The following is a 22,789-nucleotide window of genomic DNA, read 5'->3' as shown; positions in this document are numbered from 1 at the left end:
TCTGGGCCATAGCTCATGGATAATTATAGTGTTTAATTAGCCCCACACAGCACTTGGCTCTCCGGTGTGGATGGAAATTACAGGATGTAGAAAGAACAAATCAAAGACTGTAAAGGAAAGTAGCCCTTTGCTATATTCCCCTGGAAGCATTAGCAGGGGCGATGGGCAGCACAGGGTGAATAGTGTTATTCCACTTGAATAGAAAAGAAGTTGCTTTTCATAAAGATTTTAAAAGTACTTTTTTTTTTTTAAACATAGCTAGTGAGCATGAAATGGAAAATGGGTGGAGAGTTTAATGTACTTAAAAAGAGAATTTTTTTTTTTCCCTTGACCATTCTTGACTGGCCCTTCCATTTGATGAAATAATAAGATCTTCAGTGGGTTGGGAGCTTCCTCTGAGCAAGGTGACTGTGGTCTCAGGCTATTGAACTGACTGTCAGAGGTTAAGGTGACTGTTTCTCGGTCCCTAAATCCTGAAAGTGCAATGAGACAGTTTGCTAGCTAAATGCCTCATTTCCCAATTAAAAGCACCAATTCAAATCAATCCAATCTCATTCCACACACATACAGTAAGCATCTTCTCAGGTAAGACGTGGTGCTAAGTGCTCTAGAGGACAGAGAAGTCCCATAGTACCATTCTCTCGAAGGTGGGGAACTGTGGGAAGAGGGAGGGGTGAGAAGGCACACAGGTACGGCCATCTGGAATAGGGTGCCTTCGGCATGCGATGTCAGGGAATCAAGAAATATTTGATGATGAAGATGGTGTTTCTGATGGAACTTGAAGGAGGGGTAGGATTTTGAGAAGTCGAGGTGAGGACAGTCCAGGCAGAGAGCCATGGAACCACGATGTGGAGGTGGGAATCTAGTTTGGCTTGCAGAAAATGGTGTAGGGAGACAAAACAGCCTCTGGTTTCCATCAAGGCTGACTACACTTGACCCAGACTTACTCTATAACCCTTGAGATGAAAGAAAACATATAGCTCATTTGAATATCTTTCCTCCATGAACGTCTTCCTTTGTTCTCATTCTGATGTTTAGATGGGTTGAATTTGCTCATTTTCTAAAGAGAGTCACAAGGTTATCCTAAGCGTTCTTTAATTTTACAAAAAAAAAAAAAAAAGGCACCATGTTGAGAAAAATCTATGTTCTCTGATGTATAAGCTATTGGATAATTTTCACTCATTCAGCAAATACTCATTGAATACTTACTATGTTCCTGACACTCTAACAGAGGCTCTGGGACACAGCATTGAACTGACAAGGCCCCCTGTCATGGTGCTTACATTTTAATATGGTGGTGGGAAAGAAAGTCATACACTGTATTACCTCATCAATCAGGAGGCAATAGTGCCACAAAGAAAATAAAACAGGGGCAGGGAGCTAGGAAGTCCCAAGGATGGTGTTCATCAGGGAAATTCTCTCTGATGTTCTTATTTAAGCAGAGAAGAAAAGAACGAGGAAGTGAGTAGGTATCTTGTGGGTATCTGGAAGAAGAGCAACAGCAAGAGCTAGTGCAAAGGCCCTGTGGGCAGAACACAGTTGGCATGCAGGAGGGGCATTGCGGTGAAATGGAGGGAAGGGTGCACAATGTGTTGAGAGATGAGAGGGGACAGGGATCAGATCATGAAGTGGAGACTCTGGCATTTTCTCTGGGCACATGTTTAGCAGAGGAGTGACATGATATATTTAATGTTTTACAGGAAACACTCTAGCTGCTGTGTAGACATGAGACTGGAATGTGGAAGGGGAAACAAAAATGGAAATTAATATGCCATTTAGGTGTCTATTGTAAAAACTCAGGCAAGGCAGCTTGTGAGCAGTGGAAATAGGCGGTTGCCAGATTCTGCACATAGTTTGAAGGTAAAGCCAGGAGACTTTACTGAGGAACTGGGTCTGGGATATGTGAGACAAAGGGGTTAGAGAATGGAAGAGTTGCCATTTCCTGAAAGAAGGCAGACTTGGAGAGGAACAGTTTGGGGACGGGTCAGAATCAAGTTATTCTGAGAAACATTAAGTTTGATATTCGCATTGGACGGTGAATGGAGATACTGAGAAAGCAGTTGGGTATGTGAGTCAGGAATTCAGGGGAGAGATTTGAGCCAGAGGTAAATTAGGGAGCCATTGTGTGTAGGTGGCCCTTGGGTGGGATGAAAACTCTAGGGAATGCTGTGGATAAAGAGGCTAGAGTCCTGAGAAACTCCAGCATTTAGGGGCTGAGGGGTGGGGTAAAGAGGAACCAACACAGTAATTAGAGGTTAGAGAAATAGTGGCTTTCAGAGGACAAATCAAGGGTGTCTTGGGGTGTCTGGGTGGCACAGTCGGTTAAGTGTCTGGCTCTTGGTTTCTGCTCTGGTTGTGATCTCAGTGTCATGAGATCGAGCCCTGTGTTGGGTTGTGCACTGGGCACGGAGTCTGTTTGAGACCCTCTCCCTCTCTCTCTCTCTCTTTCAAATAAATAAACAAATCTTAAAAAAAAAAGTGTTTCACATGGGAGGGCAGAGTCATCTCTTGGAAAGAAAAAGAAAGTCTCCTTAGGTATACTAATGCCACACAAATGGAGTATGCTGTTGCTAAGTGTGGCAGGCAGAATTCTAAGAGCCCCCCCCCCCCCATTTCTTATGCCCCATGTATGGATGCCCCGTGAAATCCCCAGGACTGTGAATATGTTGAATCTTACTGCAGTGATTTACTATATGACAGTTGATGGACCCGACCGTATCTGAAAAGCAGAGTTATCTCCAGCTGGTGGCGGAAGAGGTAGTCAGAGAGACAGACGCCAGCTGTTCTGGCCGATGGGGGCGCATGGCAGGAACTTGGAGGAGCCTCGGAGAATGCAGAGCCGTCCTCAGCTGACAGCTAGCAGGAAGATGGGCGGCTCCGTCCCATCGCCTCAAGGACATGGATTCCACTGACAACCGGTCCCCTTGGAAGAGGACCCAGATGAGACATGCAGTCCTGGTTGGCTCCTTGATTTCAGCCCAGTGGGACTCAGAGGACAAGCCACGCCCTTCCCAGACTTCTGACCTAGAGAAACTGCCAAATTATAAACTTGTGTTGTTTTAAAGATGTTAACTTTGTGGTAATTTTTAATGTAGCAATAGAAAACTAATGGCCCAAGTGAGACCCAGGATTTGAAAGCTTATGATAAAGAGAGAGTGAGCAAAATAAGGGGAAGGAGGGAGCGGGGGAGGGCATAGGAAAGGGGGGGGGCGATGATGAAGGAGTGCACCTGTACGAGTATTTTCAGGGCACTATTAATCACAGAGTAAATAACTCTCCTCATTGCAGAAAAGGAATTTAAGAAGAGAAACTATGATTTATTGCCGAGCCTGAGAGGGTTTCGGACTAAACGTTTGGCCAGAGCAGAAATCAGGTTGTTCTGGAAGGCTCATTTGGGGACTCCTGCTTCCCTCTACTCAGTATGTGATTCAGGACTCTCTCCCCTGAGAAAGTCACTGGCCTGGGCTGGGTTCCTGAGGGCACACTTTCCACTTTGGCTCTCATTGTGAATTACCTCCACAAAGCCTTCCTTATTTGAATATGGTCCACACTGTGACTTATTATTGCCTTGGAGATCCAGAAATTTGAGGCTGAAGGGTAAGGGCTGTGGTCCATGGCACAGGTTTTCAGTTTTTCTGGGCTATTTAGAGCAAGTAGAGGAGGTCACAGGAGCCAACAAACGTGGGCTTTAGTTTTGTCTGTATTTATTTATTTAGTCTCTAGCTGGGTGACCATAAGACATTGTTGACCATCTTGGAATCTCACCCATAATTTGGGGAAAATTCCAATTGCGATTTATTTCTAATACGGAAGGCGGGGATCAGAAAGCGAGTGAAGGGAACTGTACGAAGTATTATTACCATTTCAGCTTTGAGTGTGAGCTCAGCCGCCTATGGTTTCTTTTAATCCCAAAGGTTCTGCATTACAGTCTGTTAACATCCTAGTCACATAGGACCTACCTTTAAATATCACAATGTTAGGATATTACTCTAAGTAATTAGAGACACAGAGAACGGGGCAATGAGATTTGTTGCCACCGTAGATAATATTATCATAAAGGTAAAATTCCATTGCAATGAATATTTTTTCGGTATTATGCTTCTGTGCTATCTTGAAAAGAGTACTTTCTCTAATGATCTAAAACAAACCAAAACAAAAGCCTGCATAAAATACTGAATTTCCTTCCTAATGACCGTATTTGATTGTGAACTATCTGCAGGACACAGGGAAAACCTCAATGGAGTTTTTGTCTTTCTATGAAGTAAACATTAGCCTGCAGTTTCTTCTTCTCCCTCTTCAGCATCACAGTGGCTGAAACGACATTTCACTGAATTTCCAAACCACCACCGGTGGTGGTCACGAGGAGGAAAGGAGTGGGGGAGGAGCCCAGACACCTTCCTCTAAGCAGGGCTCCATTTGCCCTTTCAATTCACGGGGGAGAGAATGGACACAGCAGGTATTATCTCCAACTCCTGCGGACGGGAAAAGTGACAACATATCCTAAGAGAACCCCGTTGTGTGTGCACGTGCATAAAGGAGGAAAAAAAATGTAATCTCAGAGGTCTCTTCACAGAGAAATTATACTTTTGGAACACGGCACTGTTTAAAGGGTTGATACAATTATTTGCTTTTTCAGGTCAGACAAGAGGAAAGGAAGGAAGGAATTGGATTTCTGTGACTATGTCACAGCACAGGTTAATGGAGCGCCCACAGCACGGGACACAGCAGTGAGCAAGGCAGAAGGGGGTCCTGCTCACAGGCAATGCCTGTTCTAGTGGGGGAGGCAGGATGAGCGGTGTAACGAATATGTAATATGTCAGGTGGTAGTAGGTGCTATGAAAAAAAAGAAATGGAGCGGGGTAAGGGTAGAGAAATGGCTGCTGGAGGGGGAGTTGCTGTTCACATAGGGTGGTCAATGAAGGTGATGCCGATAAGGTGACCTTTGAGCTGAGAACTGAAGACAGCGCTGAGGGAACCAACCACGTAAGGGTTTTGGGGAAAAGCACGGCAGTCGGGGGGAACAGCATATGCAAGTAAACACCCTGAGGCGAGAGCACATCCAGCTTTCAGTTCTGCATTCATTTATTCCTTCATATATCTTCGATTCACGTTCCTTCTTACAAATAATAACTTCAAGGCCAACTATGCACTTCCAGGCAACATCTTTTGTTAAATTGTACTTCATTGTGGTTATGAAATGTGTATTTGTCAAGGCGCCTGGGTGGCTCAGTCGGTTAAGCATCTGCCTTCGTCTCAGGTCATGATCTTGGGGTCCTGGGATTGAGCCCTGCGTCGGGCTCCCTGCTCAGTGGGGAGCCTATTTCTCCCACTGCCTGCTGTTCCCCCTGTTTGTGCTGTCTCTTTCTCTCTCTGTGTGTCAAATAAATAAAAACTTAAAAAAAAAAAAAGGAATTCGTATTTGTTGACTAGCTGATATATATTTAACATAGGAGGAAAATAGAGATGAGTCAGGCAAGATTCTTATCCTTAGAAAGAATACAACCCGATATAGAAACAGACATAAACAAATAAATGTAGTACATCAGGAGGCTTCCTGGGATTAGGAAAGCAGCTTGGGCTTTGGAGAGAGACATCCTTATCTAATCCTTTGTAACTAACTTGGGCAAGTTAGTTTCTCTTTTGAGCCACAGAGCCCTGGACAAGCCATACCTATTTTGTAGAACTCTTGTGAGGGGTAAATGAAATAATCTATCTGAAGAATATAACATATAGAATGTCTGATTAATGTAACATCTCTTCTCCCTCTCCTATAATAATAGCACAATATGGCTAACAAGTTAAACATATGCTAAGAACAGTATGTATACATAATCCTAGTATTTGACACATTGTTTTGTGGTTAACTGAATAGGGACCCCTCTCCCATATTAAACCAAGGTTTTCTTGAAGATTAGCAACATTGTTAATAACCATTGTTTCTACTGGGCCCAGCCCAACACCTGGCACATAGTAAGGTATTCTCAGTAAATATATACTGACTGAGTGGAATTAACGAATGCTTAGAAACTGAGTGGTCAGCATTGTTTTCTGCCATAGATAATTACACGGAAGAGAAGAAAGGTTAAACTATTTGTTCTTGATTGTACAGCAGAGGTCAGAAGTCAGATTTGCTATATGGTCTGTACAGAGTCTGGAGCATTTAAAACATAATTTAAAATCTTTCTGAACATGGTATATTTCAGAGGCCAGTCTGAAAACAGGGCCCTTCCGTGCATTTCTTTCACAGTGTGTTTAAATAATTAGGATATGGTAAACTCTTTATTCTCAAAGTAATGGAAACATAATTGAATCCCATGGATTATGCAGGAGATCATATTGTCTGTTGGTTTCAACTCCTCTTAAGTGGACTTAGTTAATTTCATTTTATCTTCCTCTTCTTGTTTACTCTCAGGCAGAGAAATGGAGCAGCTTTGAATTACACTGGCACACAGTCGATACTCCATAAGTATTTGTTGAATGAATAAATGATGAAAGAACTCTTTTAGGCACTACAGCTCCCTAAGATGCTGATCTTTACTTTCATCAAGATGCCAACACCCTCAGCCTCTCCTTCACCCGTCTAATTGCATCTAGGCCATCTTCATCCCTGTGTCGTTCATTAACACCCTCCTCCCCTCACTCCTCCCACATGCTGCAGTGCCCCCTATAGCTGGGTCAGTCCCCCCTCTACCGGTCAATGGCACAGCATCATGTGAGAGGGTCTCTAAACGCCAGTGACATGGACCAACACACATCCTGGCCATCTGATGTCAGTAGGCGCTTACTGATAAACTTCATTTTTGTATCTTGCGTTTTACTTAGCATTGTGCCACCGTTTTCCCACTTTTCTCTGTGTTCTCCCAGCCCCAGTCTTAATTCCTCCCAGCCCTTGGCACCCACAGACTACCTTGCCTGCTATCTCACTGGGAGTTGGGAAGGCAGCAATGTCCGTCTTGGCACGAGTCAGATCTGCCCCATGTGTTGGCTAATCCCCTCGAGGAGCTTGCTGATTTATGAATCTCTGTCTGTCTCTGTTCCTCCCCGGGCTTTTCTGCATTGTCTCTTCAGTCTTGTGTTGACTGCTCCCAGAACTCCCGTGTCTTTGCTCTGCTCTTGCCTACTCTTCCAGTTATCTGTTGTTCCATATTTCGAAATACCACCCCCCTCCCCAAATTGGAAGTTTTAAACAACTCAATTTTATAATATCACACAACTTTGTCAGGTGTCCAGACAGGGCTTGGCTCACTGATATCAACTGGGTCACACAGCGGCATCCGGTGGGTGGTTGGTAGGAAGAGTCCAATCCAGCTTCATTCGCACGCTTGGCACCTTGGAGAGGGTGGCTGGGAGGCAGGGCTTGGCTGGCTTCCTCTCCATCTCCAAGGAGTCTCTCTATGCCATCTCTCCAGCTGGGCCATTGGACTTCTTATTTGACACATCTGGGCTCCCAGAGACAAAGTTATCTTAAAGGCTAGGCTTAGAAACAACAAAGTGTCTCTTCTGACATCGTCTAAAGATCAAAGCAGTCACAGGCCAGCCCTGATTCAAGGGAAGAGGAAACAGACCCTACCTTTTGATGAGAGGTATTTGAAAGATTTTACTGCATTTAAACATTTTTACTGACAAAGGGAAGGACCGCATTGCTCTGTGACCTGGGTTATGACATTTGACATAACTTTTTAAATAAGTTTTTTTAAAATTATTAGGGATGTCCAGGTGGCTCAGTTGGCTATGCCATCCACTTTTGATTTCAGATTAGCTCAGGTTATGTTCTCAGGGTCCTGGGATCGAGCCCTTAGTTGGGATCCCTGCTCAGTCGGGGGTCTGCTTGTCTCCCTCTTCCTCCGCCCTTCCCCCTCCACCCCCCTCACTCTCTCTCTCTTAAATAAATAAACCTTTAAAAAATAGTAAGGATATAAAAATTATTAAGACTTTATTTTTTACAGCAGTTTTGGATCACAGCAAAAGTGAAGGGAAAATTACAGAGATTTCCCATAGACTACGTACCCCCCCCATATATGGCCTCCCCCCTCCCAGAATGGCCATTTTTTATAGTCAATGAAACTATACAGACACCTCCTTATCACCCAAAGCCCATAGTTTCCATTAGGGTTGACCCTGGTGCTGTACATTTTATGGATTTGGACAAATGTATAATGACATGTACCTGCCATTGTGGTATCATACAGAGTAATTTCACTGCCCTGAACATCCTTGGTTTTTCTAGTCTTGCATGGTAGATGTGGAGAGGTACCATCCTGAATTCCTCTTGAAGGAAGGACTTGCTACCCAGTTCTGGGGAATGCAGAGAGCAGTCAGCATCTCCCAAGTCTGCCTCTGCTGTACAGGGCATGATATTTCCCGAGTTCATGTCTTTCCTGGGGCAGCCCACATCCGCTGACTGAGTGATACAGGTGTATAAAGGCCCAGGCACTTTGGTCCAGCCATTTCTAACTGACACAAGATAATTCTGACTAACGACAGTCTGGAGCACTCCTCTGGGCTGATGGAGGTCTGCATTGTGGCTTTACTTTTCCGTTTTCCTAACGTAGCTCCTCCCTTCCCTGCACAAGTGTTGATCTTGCTAACAAAACCATCTCAGCATGCTTTCAGAGTACCCTGCCTGTTACATACATTATAACTATATGATTCTCTCTCTATACGTACATATATAGCATATACATTATATATACACACACACATATACATTCATCTGAAGACGTGCTTCTGTTCCTATCCAAGGCTAACCATGTCTAGTTGAAGCGGTTGCCTTCATCTGCCCTGTACCTCCTTTCTTCCTAGCCTGTGGGTCAAAGCACCCTATGTGTTGTCAGAGAATGAAGAGTGGCTTCTTCCTCCATGTATGTTTCTAATGGGGACTATCAGCACGAATCCTCCGTCTTCCCCTTCTTTCTCTGACCACAGGACTGGGCACAAAATTTAGATCAGACCCATCAGAATCTTGATGGCATTTAACAGGAGCTGAGGAGAAGGGCCTTCTTTTCTGATGGCCAAATTGGGAAGACACATGCCAGAGGCAGTCTGTGGAAAGGGGCTGGCCTCTGCTTGTCTTCATGAGAGTGTGAAAGGGACCTAGAGGGCAGCAGAGTGAGACAGCGATCCTGGAAGCACCCAGTCTCTGGGTGCCACCATCTCCAGCTGCACGACTCCCATTGCTGGTTGTGTAAGACCATAGGTTTCTGTTTGGGCCTCAGTTCGTTGACGAAGATACACCACCACCGGCAACTAAGAGTCCTGATGAATAGATCCCTCCAGTTTTGCTCTCTCTTCTCTCTCTGTCCTTTACGGGACCCCTTTCCTCCAAGAATCACAGCTTCCACTGTCTTTCCTCTCTCCCTCTCTATTGGCTTCTTTCCCTTTGCATAGAACCAACGCTGACTACACCAATGGTTGGTGGAGAGAAGGCTGTCCATTGAGCCCTCCTTCTCTTTAGCTAAATTCATTTCATAGTGGGCCATGCACACCCTGACATCCTTACTTCCTTCATGTAAGCCCCTACCATCTGTCTCCTGTCCTCACCTCTCTGTGGAAACAGCAGCTTTTTTTTTTTTTTAAAGATTTTATTTATTTGACAGAGAGAGATCACAAGTGGGCAGAGAGGCAGGCAGAGAGAGAGAGAGAGAGAGAGAGAGGAGGAAGCAGGCTCCCTGCAGAGCAGAGAGCCCGATGTGGGACTCGATCCCAGGACCCTGAGATCATGACCTGAGCTGAAGGCAGAGGCTTAAGCACTGAGCCACCTAGGTGCCCCGGAAACAGCAGCTTTGAAACCATTTATCTAGAATTGGCCACAACCAACAACCTCTCCTCAGTTTTATTATCTTGGATCTATTTCTGGCACAGGACATTATTAATCACCGACAACCCCTCTGCCCTCCAAACAACACGGTCTCAAACTTCCCTTCTTAGAGGCTCTCCATTCCACCAGCATTCCTGAGCCGTGAGGTTCTGGTGAAGTCGTGAGGGAGAAGAGTCAGCGATTCAGGGAGGAGGAATCTCCCCTCTACTTTGGAGTCAGGAGGCGCAGCCATAGAGATGGTTTGGAGAGCAGTGGGAAAAAATGGAGGGAATGTGGCTGGGGAAATTTGTTCTTAGTCAAGTAAGAGTCAAGGCCAGTGGCCAAAGTGTGGAAGACTGGTATTGAAGATACCGGTATACCAAGATACCAAAGTATCTTTGGTTATCTTTGAAGATACCAAGTACTAGTATTGAAGAAAATGGGTAAATATTAGGCATATTATAAAGAACAAATTAGCATACCCAAAAGAAAATGAATAATATGGTTATAAGCCAGCAGCTAGGGCCAGGTAAGATAGCCAGTTGGAATGAAATCAGCACCATTTCATTCCTTTTGCCAAAGTCCAAATTTAGGGGAAACCAGTTATGGGGCTTAGAGGCATCATGGGAATATCTCACCAGGGGTCCAGACTGGATCAAGTTGAGGCCAAAAGAGGTTCTAGACTTCCAGACCAAGGCAAGTATTAGTTTAGCAAAGTTGAGAGAAGAAGAAACAATGAGGACAAGTTGGGTAAATCAGGGATCTTAGAGTGGAGAAGCTATGTGTGCATTGGCTCATTGAACAGAATATAATTTCACAGAATACCAAGTCACTGGGTGACTAGTGGAGCGGGTGGCTTGTTGGGTCCATGGTCAAAGGAGCGAGACTGATACAAAGCGAAGGTCAAGGGAAGCTTTATTTCTCGCCAAGCATCGAGAATCAAACTGATGGGCCAGGGCCGTCCCTTGCAAAGAGGCGACCTCTCTCCCTGCCTTACGGACTAACTTTTAAAGGGCAAGGGCCATGTGGTTGGGCCTGGCCATGCACAGGTGGCCAATGAGATTGTAACACACAGAGAAAGCTGCACAGTCATGCTAGGTCACACACGGATGGCCAATTGAATCATAATTTACCCTAGTAGATATTTGAACTAGCCTATCACTTTGGTCAGAATTAGCGCCCCAAAGGCACCCAACGGGCGGGGCCCATACTCCTTGGTAGCTAGGGAGACAGTATGCGCCCCCACCGATTGGATACCTCCACCTGGCCTGACCCACCTTGTATTTGGCTTTGTTACCTGGGACTGGTTTCCAGGACTTGTTTTTAAGTAAGTCCCCTGGGGGGAGGGACAGTTTAAGTTTTACTGCATAAACAACAAAATCACTGTTTAACTGAATGGCATTGCTCTGGCTAAATAGGTCCTTATAGGCTTGGAGTATGAGGGTGGATGAGAGCCAAGTCTGGATGGAAATGGGGCTGATAATGGGAAAGTAGGGAAGAAGACAAGGTGGGTGGGCTCTGGTTAGGCACTCTACCTTCTGCATGGGATTAAACCCCCAATGTTGTGTTGGTGAATATCTATGTGTGCTTTTGCTTGGAGAATGTCTTCTTAGCTTCTGATGATAAACCAGTGACATTCTCCATTCTCTGCCTGTATGGAGTTTTCTTTTCCTTTCTTTCTTTCTTTACTTTTTTTTTTTAACCTTAAATGCTTTGCAGTATAGTGGCCATAGTAAATATTTGTTAAAACAATTGATCTGTATAACTGATCCCCTTCCTGTCCTCCTTGTTGCATAGTGCAGCTTGTGTCTGATCACACGTGGAACTGTGTTAACAATTGGAACAGGAGGATGCTCATGGGGCAAACAAATATTTTTGCAGCAAACACAGCATTGGTCGCTCTGCTATAAGAACAAGCTAAGAATCAAGGTTCTTGTTTCCACTTTATTTGTGACTTTGGTCGTGTTGGAGTCTATGGTTTTTAAAGACCTTGCAATTGGAAATTGATCTGTGTAATGAAAATAGAGTAGTTTTTTTTTTTTAAGATTTTATTTATTTGACAGAGAGAGAGATCACAAGTAGAGAGAAAGAGAGGAGGAAGCAGACTCCCTGCCCAGCAGAGAGCCCGATGTGGGACTCGATCCTAGGACCCTGAGATCATGACCTGAGCCGAAGGCAGAGGCTTAACCCACTGAGCCACCCAGGCAGCCTGAAAATAGAGTAGTTTTAAAATGATAAAGATTGGGCCGCCTGGGTGGCTCAGTGGGTTAAAGCCTCTGCCTTCGGCTCAGGTCATGGTCCCAGGGTCCTGAGATTGAGCCCCGCATCAGGCTCTCTGCTCAGCAGGGAGCCTGCTTCCTCCTCTCTCTCTGCCTACTTGTAATCTCTGTCTGTCAAATAAATAAATAAACTCTTTTAAAAAATGATATAGATTGCAATTCTACTTCTAGATCAGACCTTCGACTCTGGAAAAGTTACCGAAACCATCTTGTCCCCAGTGTCTCTATTTTTACATGGTAGGGAAAAAAAAAAAAAAAAAAAAAAAGAAAGGGGAGAAAAAAACAAAACAAAAAAAAGGAATAAGTTGTGTCATAGTGTTGCTGCGAAAATTAAATGAAACAAGGTATCCAACATTCTTAAACATATTTCTGGGACATACTAAATGCTCAATAATATGACTTTATTTTTCTTTCCTTCCCCAGTCTCCACTTTTCCCTTTATCATTCTGTACACTTTCAGGGGCTAGAGAACTGTCTTGCCGCAGGCAGCGCAGGGTACAGATGAGCAAAATACCTTTTGAAGCCCCCGCCTATAACACAATGCCTCTCACTGTGGGGGGAGTAGCTTCCTTTTTTGGCAGGAAAGTTTCTTCCATGTTATAAGCTCCCTTTTCATGGGGTACGTGCTTGTCAAGCAGGGCTTGGATGTTCTGGAAAGGAAAAGCTTCTCAGAAAAAACAGGGATTACATTTCCCTGTACATACTCACAAGTATGAAATTACGAAGAAAAGGCTTGCCAAGTCTGCACCGTGCTTGGACACTTGTTCTGAACCTGAACGTTTTTGGCAGCTCCTAAAGCATGTACCTCCCTTCATCTGTCCCTGGATGGGACCTACACTGGAAATTGATGGTTTATTTCCCCCATGCTTCGTCTTTGTGCATTTTCCTGATGGTGTCAATTAGTTAAAAAAAAAAAAAAAAAAAAGGAAGGCGTCTATTTCCAGTGTCCCCTACTTCACAGCAAGCCCAAGCTGGCCACAATGTTTGCTGACACTGTGAATACATTAAAACTGTTTCAGAACGGTTTAAGAAAATCCTGCTTGAAACAGACTCTGTGTAGATTCTGAGTGTCCCAGAGAAGCTTGCTTAAAAGTCAACAAAGTGAACTGAGGGGATGGCGTGGGGGGCCGCCATGCTTTTCTACATAGTTCTTTCCTACTGCGGGACCCGGCGGGGGGGGGGGGGTTGGGGAGAGAATTAAATCCTGTGAAGCGAAAGGTAGGATGTCCTGAGGTTTTTTTGCACCGTGAATTGCAACGGTAACATGTAGACCCCAGAAAAAAACTCTTCTCTGCACTTGAGTTGAAAATAAAATCAGAATGGAGTGAGCTGACATCCTCTTTCGCTTAATATGTAAATGGCGGTGCTCCCAGCTCATGATTTACTTAGGCCTGTCTTACTTTGTTTCTGTCACAGAACGTTTCTCTTTAGATTCCTTGAGTTAGATGCTGCAAGTCAGGAATGTAAATTTATAGAGTATGATCATGAGAGAGCCGCCTTGATGTTTTTCTTTCTTATAGTGGTGGGGTGTGTGCGCGTGTGTGTGTGAGCGTGTGTGTGCGTTTTCCAAAGGATATGACACTGATTCTGTTGATTTTTTAAAAAAAATGTTTTGAGAGAAAATGAGGAGTTGTTAGAGGAAGTGGGAAAGCAAAAGAAAAAAAATCTGAGCAAAGTGAGCTTGATGGTTTGGCGTGGTGCCGAACCCCCATCCCTTCTGGGAAATGGTCTTTTCCATGGTGCATTGTCCCAATGGGCAGGCAGTTTTGTTTTGTCTGCAGTAGCCAATGTGATGCTCCACGTCCGTTCTTCTCTTGAGGGAGAAATTAGAGGAACCACAGCGGCAGCACCCCTAAGAGCACATAGGGTTAACAACCTAAGGAATCTGAGGCGTAAGAAGGTTCCAAGTAAAACAGGAACATAAGCTGGGATGAGCAGTCTCATCCCGGAGTGTCTGCCTCTTGCCCTTATCACAGTACTGCCCTTGACCTTCCTACTGGGCTTCCGGGGGGTTGTGGGACCACTGCACACACTGTTCCCCATGGATGGAGGCAAAGCTTGCGTTTGCATGATGAACCTTGTCTTCTCTCTGTAGGCTCTGTTGCCAGAACAGGTTGGCCTCGTTCAAGTTCTTCCATTCAGGAGCACCAAGGCAGTCTGTATTTTGTCTCTAAGTTCTCAGGGAAGCCTCCAGCTGGGGGGGTGGGGGGCGTGGGTGTCCTCCTAGTTGGTCTAGATGAGTCTTTCTGAGCTAGCCCTGACACACTGGCAGTCTGTTCTTGTCCTAGGATTCATCATGTCACATAGAACAGCAGATACTCCTTCCTCCATTACTATTTCAAAGGGCGGGGTGAGGGAGGAAGGAGCGGGTCATGAATATTTAATCGGGGAAAAGTAGGAGCACATCATTTGGATAAACTACTTAATAGCAGTGCTGGCCCCTCCTCAGATGGGGGTAGATGCCACATTGCCTGGCTCCCACCAGACGTTTGCAGGCTTTCATCTTTAATCATCTCTTCTGGGTTTGCTTTGAGTGGGGATATACGAAGGCTCCCGTCCCTGCATCAAAACGCATCTCCAATTTAAACAGCTGTTAATAAGGGTTAAATCTGCAGGCTGAGCTGGCCCTTCACTTGTTACTTGCAAAGGGGGAAAAATCAATGGAGCAGGAAGCCAGAGGGGCGTCCATTTTGAAAAGCCGTAATGAATTACGTTTCCTTCGCGAAGCTGGCAACCTCCGGTCCTGCTCTCACAGCCTCCCTCTCACATATCCAAGCCCTCTGCGACACATCACATTTAATGAGACTGCACAGATCTCAAATAAGGAAGGGGAGCGCTGCTGCTGGGGCACTTTATTAAGGAGGATCAGAGAAAACTCGCTGGCTTTTAAAAGGAGCCCTTAAAGGCAAAGGATCTTTTTGGGGGAGTGGAAGGAGGTCCCTGATTTCAATGTTTCATGTCGCCTCTGGTCTGGAGCCCTTGAACCACCTAATTCAATGTGAGCTCTTGGGACCGAGCCTTAGCAAACAGGTCCCCAAACCTCAGGACCACTGAAGACCAGGAGGATTAGGAACCTTTTGATTTAAGTGCCACCCGCCCTCTCAGGTCCATTAGGATAAAATGGAGAGAATGGCTCTGCAACTGTCTTCTGCGTGATGAATCATTGTTACAACCGTATTTTCCAAATCAATAATTAAATCACTTATTTGGCCAATAGAACAGCACTTAGGCGGGCGGCAGGCAAGAGATTCTGAAATCTAGAAAATCCAGTGGATGTATTGGCTACACATTTAAGAGCCAGAACATTATCTGGGCATCCGGAGAACTTTCCATTCGAGTATCGGCTTTGTTGTGAATTTACAAAGCTCCAGTGATAAAATGCTATCTCTCGGACCTTTAATTTACTCATTTATAAAATGAGAGAGTGGGGATAATCTTCAGTTCTCCACTGAGACTTCGAGGTATGAGTCAGTCTTGGAAAACAGAAGAGACAATGGCGCCAAACCAAGAACACGTGTTGAGCTAGAGACTGCTCTAGAGAAAGGCAGCCCATCTCTGTGGTGAGTCCTTCCTAGAGCTTCCCAGAAAAACTGTTCTGGCGTACAGAGCTCCAGGTCCTGCTGCCTGGAGCCGTCTTCCTCTCCTACTCTCTGTTGACAACAAGATTTTTCTTATGCCCTGTGTAAGAAAAACAATAATAAAATGATAGCCGACATGTACAATGGCACTACCACATGGCAGGCACACAGCCGAGGGGTGTATGAGCGCTGGCCTGAGAGGCTTGGAGAGGAGAAGGCAGGCTGCGACCAGCCCTCCTGCATTCACATCCCCTCTTTGCTACCTCCTCGCTGTGTGACCTTGGGTCAGTTACTTAATTAACAACATTGACATATAGTGGGTGCTACAGAAGGGCTAGTTATGATCTTATTTAAACGTCAAGTTATTCCTGTGAGGTAGGTATGATGATCTCCATTTTTGGACAGGAGCCTACAGCTCAACACCTGTGAGGAGATCACTGGGTTGGTGAGTGGGAGAGCTGGGGCTCAACACCTGAGCTTCCAACCAGTTTGGGTCTTTTCAAATCCTCTTTGTGTGTTAGTGGAAGTAAAATCAACCCGTGCTGTTGGAGTAGGAATGTTTATTTCTCTCTTCCACTGTCTGTCTCAGAGCTCTTGGGTGTCTCCTGGTCAGCCTTCCCAGCCTTCCCTTTTATCCCATTCTTGGTAGGTTTGCATCACAGTTCCTGTTTCCATTTTTTTTCCTTCTTTGTGTGACTGATAGGAAACCAACCCATCAGGTAGGTCTGGATCCCCAGTGGCAGCTTTCTGGAACATAGAGGCCCAGTAGAGATAGAAGTTGAAAGGAAGGATGGTAAAGAGATTTCATGTGAATATGGGAAAAAAGTACTGGAATATGGGTAGGTGAGGTCAGAGAATGTAGTACTGTGCAGTTGTGACCTTGTTGGAAGAGAGCTGTGACATTAATCTTAATTTTTTGAGGGTAACATTTGTTTTTTTCTGCCCTGTTGGAAAATAATATGGGGTGTTCAAACTGAAGAGTCTTGAAAACATACCAAGGTGATGGAATTGGTTGCTTGGTCCATCTACGTCTCTGCCTTCATACCTTAGCTCATGGTTTGATTTTATCTCTAGACAGACAGAGGAGAGACAACTTAGACAAGTATGCATGTAGTTCGCAACTTATTTATTTTAAGTCAAGTTTTCTTTGTTGCTTATGTCTTTGTTTTCTGGTGGCACGTCTTTCTCTGCTCATGGTACCGTCTTAGTCTTCAAGCTCGTTAGGACCAATTCGTTTCTTCTCTCTGTGTCTTCTGGCTCTTCCTGCAATAAAGGGTAGTGTCTGTATTGACTATTTCCTTAGAAAAGTCTTTCTTGGGGTGACTGAGTATTCCCAGAGAGGACTTTCTTCTTTCTTCTGCCCTTTTTGGCTCTCAGCATCTAACCCTGGCAGTCATTAGACTTTAACAATACACGGAACCAGAGTTCTTCACCTTGTGGTGAACCATCTCAATGACTCGGGATACTACCAAATTAATTAGTTACTGTGGGTTGTAGCAATTGCCTTTGCTTGATCTAGAGAACCATATGTAGGGCTTCTTTTGAGGCTGAGTTAGCAATGGAACCAATGGGAGAAATCCGAGACATATCTCAGGAATACACTAACAAGCTCTAAAAAACTGGTATAGCAGCAAGATCTCCATTCAATTCTAAAGCCCTGATAATTGGCTTATCCCCTGTTTTCTCTGATTGTATTGTTCTGGTCAATGAAGAAGGGGATGAAAAAGAAACTTCAAGGGTACAGATAGACTTAATGCCAGTGGAATCCAGGTTTCTAGGCATAGGAAGTTATCTAACATGGAATTGGTGTGCCAGGCCCTCGAACCAAATGAATGCCTAAGGTTTGCTTGACTTGATGGCCCCTGAAGATAACCACAGCCATCCAGGTATTTTTTTTTCTTACACAGAGTCAAGAGGTTCATAATCTGAGGCATGAGAAAGCCATTTTTAGCTGACCGAGGACAGTAGAAATCTGTATTTATACTTCATAGCCATGGGTTCATAGTCCCCATCTGGGGCACTGAAATCTGAAATGAGGGACCATAAAGTCCCCTACTAATGTGTTAGAGAATCACTACTGTTCTGCTCTAGTCTGAGAGTAGCTTGTACTCTAAAGAGGGTAAATTTGTAAAGAATCATAACATGACCTGCCTTGATTTCTCTTGGTCTCTGATTCAAAGCTTTCCTCTTAGTAAGTGGACAATTACTGGCATCAGTCCAGCACTTGCTGTGTGCAGAAATGATGTCCTATGCCATGTGATGGACAGAATTAGGAAGAGAATGTTCTACTTCTAACCAGGTACTTGAAGATACAGGCAAATAGGCACAGGTATTAGGCAAGTGACATAACCTATCTAGGCCTCAGTTTCTATATCTGTAAAATTAATTAATATAGTGCCCACTTGACAGTATTGTTTGAAAGATGAGAGAAGATATTATGTAAAAAGCCCTTAGCACATGGAAAGTGCTCAGTAAGTACAAGAATCACTATGGATGGTGTGCATAATGGATGCAAAGCAACAAGCTGTTTGCAGACCAAGTCCCTGAAAGACCTTCTTGCTAAAGAAACACAGAGATCCAGAAGGATCATCTTAAAGTTCAAGACTAAATTAGGCCTTTAAAATGACAAAACCGAAAGGAAAAAAAAAAAAACAAAAACCAAATACCCTGCCCCCAAACTGTTGGATCAATTCTATGATTTCACAACTGGTCGGTTTCGTGAAAAATACGTGTATGGGTAAATTTACACTTGCTGCTTCACTTACAGTTACCGATCCACCATATTCAGTGAGACCTAGCTTGTGTGTGCACGCAAGTTGGGGTACAAGGGCAAGTCTTTCCCACTGCGCTGTTCTTCATAGAGATTGTGAGCTTTGGCAAGTCTACTGGACTTTCTAGGGGAACATAACCCAGGATGGTTAAAAAAATGGAGACAAAGGTATGAAAAGCATCTAAGTCTTTAAAAACTAACACCAGCCCTGACTGGCAGTAAACTAAGGAACTTGGCCATTGTAGACGCTGGCCAAGGGAAGGAGAAAGTCTCCAGAAGGGCATTTATAAGGGCATAAGGGGATAACTTGACAATAAGCCCAGTTTGCTACTCAAGGGCAACGCTGGACGACTGTTTAGTGCCAAAGCTTGGGACAAGCCTGCGGACAAGGTTTAGAGTGCAGTTTTCTGAAGCGACTTCAAACAATATAGCAAGAAGGAACTGGGAAGCAGTCCGTAAAGAGTAAAGAGAATTCTGTTCTCTGGGCAGAGCGAATCCCCCATTACCAGTGTGGGATCCCCACATCCCACCACGCCCTGCCGGAGACATCCCTGGGATGCCTTGTCCCCGGGGAAAGAGTTTCCAGGGGCTCCTCCATTGCTGTGCCTCCCCCCCCACCCCCTCACCCGGCCCTGTGCTGAAAAAGTGAAATAGAGAAAGGAAGCAAAAGTGATGGGAGAGAGGAAAGGAGGAAGGAAGGAGGGAGGGAGGAAGGGAGGGAGGAAAGGGTAGATCTCTTCCAGGAAGTAAGGCATTTAAATGACTTAGGAAGCTTGAGTCAGGAAGTTGAGAGTTAAAAATCTAAAAAAAGAGAATGCGAAACATCAAGACTCATGGTGCCAACAGGTTAGGTCTATTGAAAAGCCAAGGACATTTGGCTGAGTGTGTGGTGAGGGAAGTGGTATTAAATTCAGGCATTTCAACTGGGCGACTTTGGGCAAACATCAAAATGAACAGGCTAAAGCCCTTGCTGTGGTGTGAGAGGTATGGTATGTCAGACAGTCCCCAGGGTCTGCCCTGCCTCCCCGCCACCCCCCTCTCCGGTCCCCCCAACTTCCCCCTCCCCACCAGGGCAGTGGAGGAATGTAGGTGGAGTCGGCCTGGGCTGGGGCTCTACCAGGGATAACTGAATTCACAGACTCTGAGGCCAGTTCCTGGGGGCTCAGAGAGACAAAGGGTTTGTAAGGCAGTGAGAATATTAACCATCTTGTTTCTGGGTTTTATACCTGCCTCCATCATTTCAAAATATTTCACTGTTTTCTCCTACATTTCCAACTCCTTTCTTACATTATCTGTCTCTTTCTTTTAATTGACTGTGCTCTGGGTTTCTGTGCTGGGTGATGGTGACAGGTGCAGGGGTGAGGGGAGAGGGTCAGAGGAAGCTGGAAGGAAAAACTCCACAACCCGACCTTCTTCAGCTGCGTGAAAATAATTCCAGATTTGAAAAGGGCTTTGGTGAGAGGGATGGGCGGGGGGCGCTGTGACATTGCCAAACAAGAGCTTTTGTCCCTCTCTACCCTGATGCCTGGGCCTCTCAGTCCCCCTAACCCCCGCTACTTTTGAAGAGTTAAATCTAAGGGAAAACACAGTTTGGAGAAGGTGTTTCACAGAGGGACAGAGAACAGACTGCCTGATATTTACGTAATCTGGCAAAAGGGAGGCTGTGTCATGAGACAGAAGCCAGGGCTCAGGAAATAAAGAAAAAGAGGAGAGAGAGAGGCAGAAAGGGCTGGAAATGAAGAAAGGGATGGAAGGAGGGAGGGAAGGAGGGAGGGAGAGAAAGAGGGGAAGAAAAGGCAAAAGAACCATAGTTGGAAGTCCCAGGAGGATAAATGAAAGGGGGAAAGGAAGTAGAGAGAACTAACATAAATGCATATTGCAAAATTTCTTACCACTGTCTGTTCGAATTATGGAGCTCTGAACAAACCACCTAGTGTAGACGTGAACTTAACCTTCAAAAAACGGACAGGCTGGAAGTTTATAGCATTTAAAACATTTTCAACAAAAACAGTCCCTGATTTATGCAGTGAGACTACCCTGAGCACACGAGCTTCATACTCAAAGCAACAAGAAGTCAGTAGTTGAAACTTTGTGACAATTAGAACAGAAGAAAAGCAACAGTATCTGATTTGGGTGAAAATGGAATTCAGCCTGCACTACTGTTTGCCCCATGACTTCCTTCTAATTGGGTTATTCTCTTGAATCCAACTGAATCTACCCCGTGAAAGCTGGTAGCTCAACTCCCTGGCTGTTTTCATGAAGAAAAGTCCTTTAAACAATTTCTTCTCTCACAGGGTCTTGAACTTCAAGTTTAGACTATATCTGACTGATAGTTGGAAAATACTCTGAGGTCCACCTTGCATTTGCACACACATGGGTACACACACATGCATTTGGGCCCCAAGGTCGTCTCCTCTGCAAACTCAGAACCCCATAGGCGTATACACCATACCAAGCACAAATGAGCCTGTGTGATGAACGGTTTCGGGGCCTCCCCCCACCCCTGTCTCTGCCCCCCAGGGCAAATGCGTTTACAATATTTACAATTGTTGTGCATTTGAGCAGGAATAAACTGTAGAAGAGACAAGGAAATGAAGGGAAAATCTGCCACTCGCCGGGTACCTGCTTGTGTGAGGAAGTGGGCCGAGCACACTTCATATGGAACGTTGCAATGCGTTTGGTTTAATAGCCGCTTTTAGAATCATATTTTAACACATGGCACATCTGAAACAAACTCTTCTGGTAAGGTGTCTTAGAGAAAGCCATTTCTACTTGCAAAGCCAGCTGCAAGGAGCTGGAAGGCACACAGCTGCAGACAGCTGGACGGCTAGTGTTGTAACAGGATCCTTGGAGAAGTGAACTCTGGCTTACGGGCCCTGAGGCCGCATGTGGGAAGGCTTGTGGAGGAGTTGCTTCTGTGTCCCTTAGCCCGGGCCGTCCGCTGCCTTTCTCAGTTCTCTGATAGATCAGAACCTGTCTGGAACTTCCAGAACCAAGTGACCTGAGAACTAGAGCAGTTTCCTGCCACCTTCTTAACAGAGTCTCATGGAGAGTGTGGTGAATTTATCCTCCTAAGACCACCCCACCCCCGATTCCCTCCGATTTGGGGTTGGTTTCTTCAGACCTGGTAGACGCTTTTTGTGTGCTCCAACAGAAACGGGGCATACCCTTGTAGCAAAGAAGGTTCTGAAAGAATGTTTGCAGGGTTGGGGTGAAGAGAGGCCCCTCCCCCTTGGACGGGACATATTCGCCCCATACATGAGAAGGGAATCTAGGCTTATATCTCTCTGTTCAGTTTTTCTGGAGAAAAAGAGTGGCTTGAGTTCTGGAAACACTGCCTAGTGATTTGATCTCACGAGCATTCTCTCATCATATATATAAAAAATAATATAGCTAGAGAAAGCTAATAACCCTTCCCAGTCAGAATCAACTTTGGACTTTGTCATTGAGACTTATCATTGGGTAAGAGAAATGCTTTTTAAAACACGTTCTGAGAATAAAGGAGAATAAAAAGGCATGGGTCAAGACATGACCGAAGGAAGAACTCTTCATTCAACTCTGTGGCCGGGCCTGTGCCTGGGGTCCGTAGGCCCACCTTTGCCTCTTAGAAGTACCCAGAAAGGCCAAAGTTCTCGTCACTCTCCTCATTCAGAGGTAACATGTTAGAAGAACAGTATCAAATGTCAGCTAGGGGCTCCAGCATTTTATACTACAGACAAGGAGTAAGTCTAGAGGTTAGATGCCAAGGAGATCAGCTGTTGGTCAGGAAGGAGACTATGAGGTGGTTCAAAAGGGAAAGGTTCAAGACATAAGTCGAGAACCTAGTAAGGGTGAGAGAGAGTTGGTACTCACTAGGGTCGCCACAGGGAAGCGTGCTGGCTCCAACACAAGGTTTTATCTTTTACGTCAAGGGAATCAATCCACTGCCTGGGAAATGGGGAATACTAATGTTTTATATTTGCTTCATAGTTACTAAAACGTCATTGCAGAAATCATCTCATTTGTATCTTTAGCAATGATGGAGGTCAGCAGAACAGGCGGGATGGTTCCCATTCAGTAGACATTGAAACTCCTATTAAGAGAGATGAAGAGCTTTATCCACAGTTAGTGGTGGCAGAGATAGCTTGAGAACTCGATGCTCTCTCTACTATATCATAGGACTCAAGACTGTTGCTTAGAAAGAATTGAAACCCAAGATAAGGAAGAACTGGCTGAGAGAAGCTTGCAGAATTTTAGTACCAGGAGTTTATCAACTTTTCCAGCCATACTACAACTGACTGAAGAGCTCCATCTTTTTTCTGCCTCTTAGTGGTTTCTTCCAACAGCAACATCACTGGAAATAATTTATTTAGCCCTATCTGGTCCT

The sequence above is a fragment of the Enhydra lutris genome, unplaced genomic scaffold, assembly GCF_002288905.1.
Source record: "Enhydra lutris kenyoni isolate GAN:26980312 unplaced genomic scaffold, ASM228890v2 scaffoldscaffold34, whole genome shotgun sequence".
NCBI classification, from domain to species: Eukaryota; Metazoa; Chordata; class Mammalia; order Carnivora; family Mustelidae; genus Enhydra; species Enhydra lutris.
Note: the sequence above shows the minus strand (reverse complement) of the source record.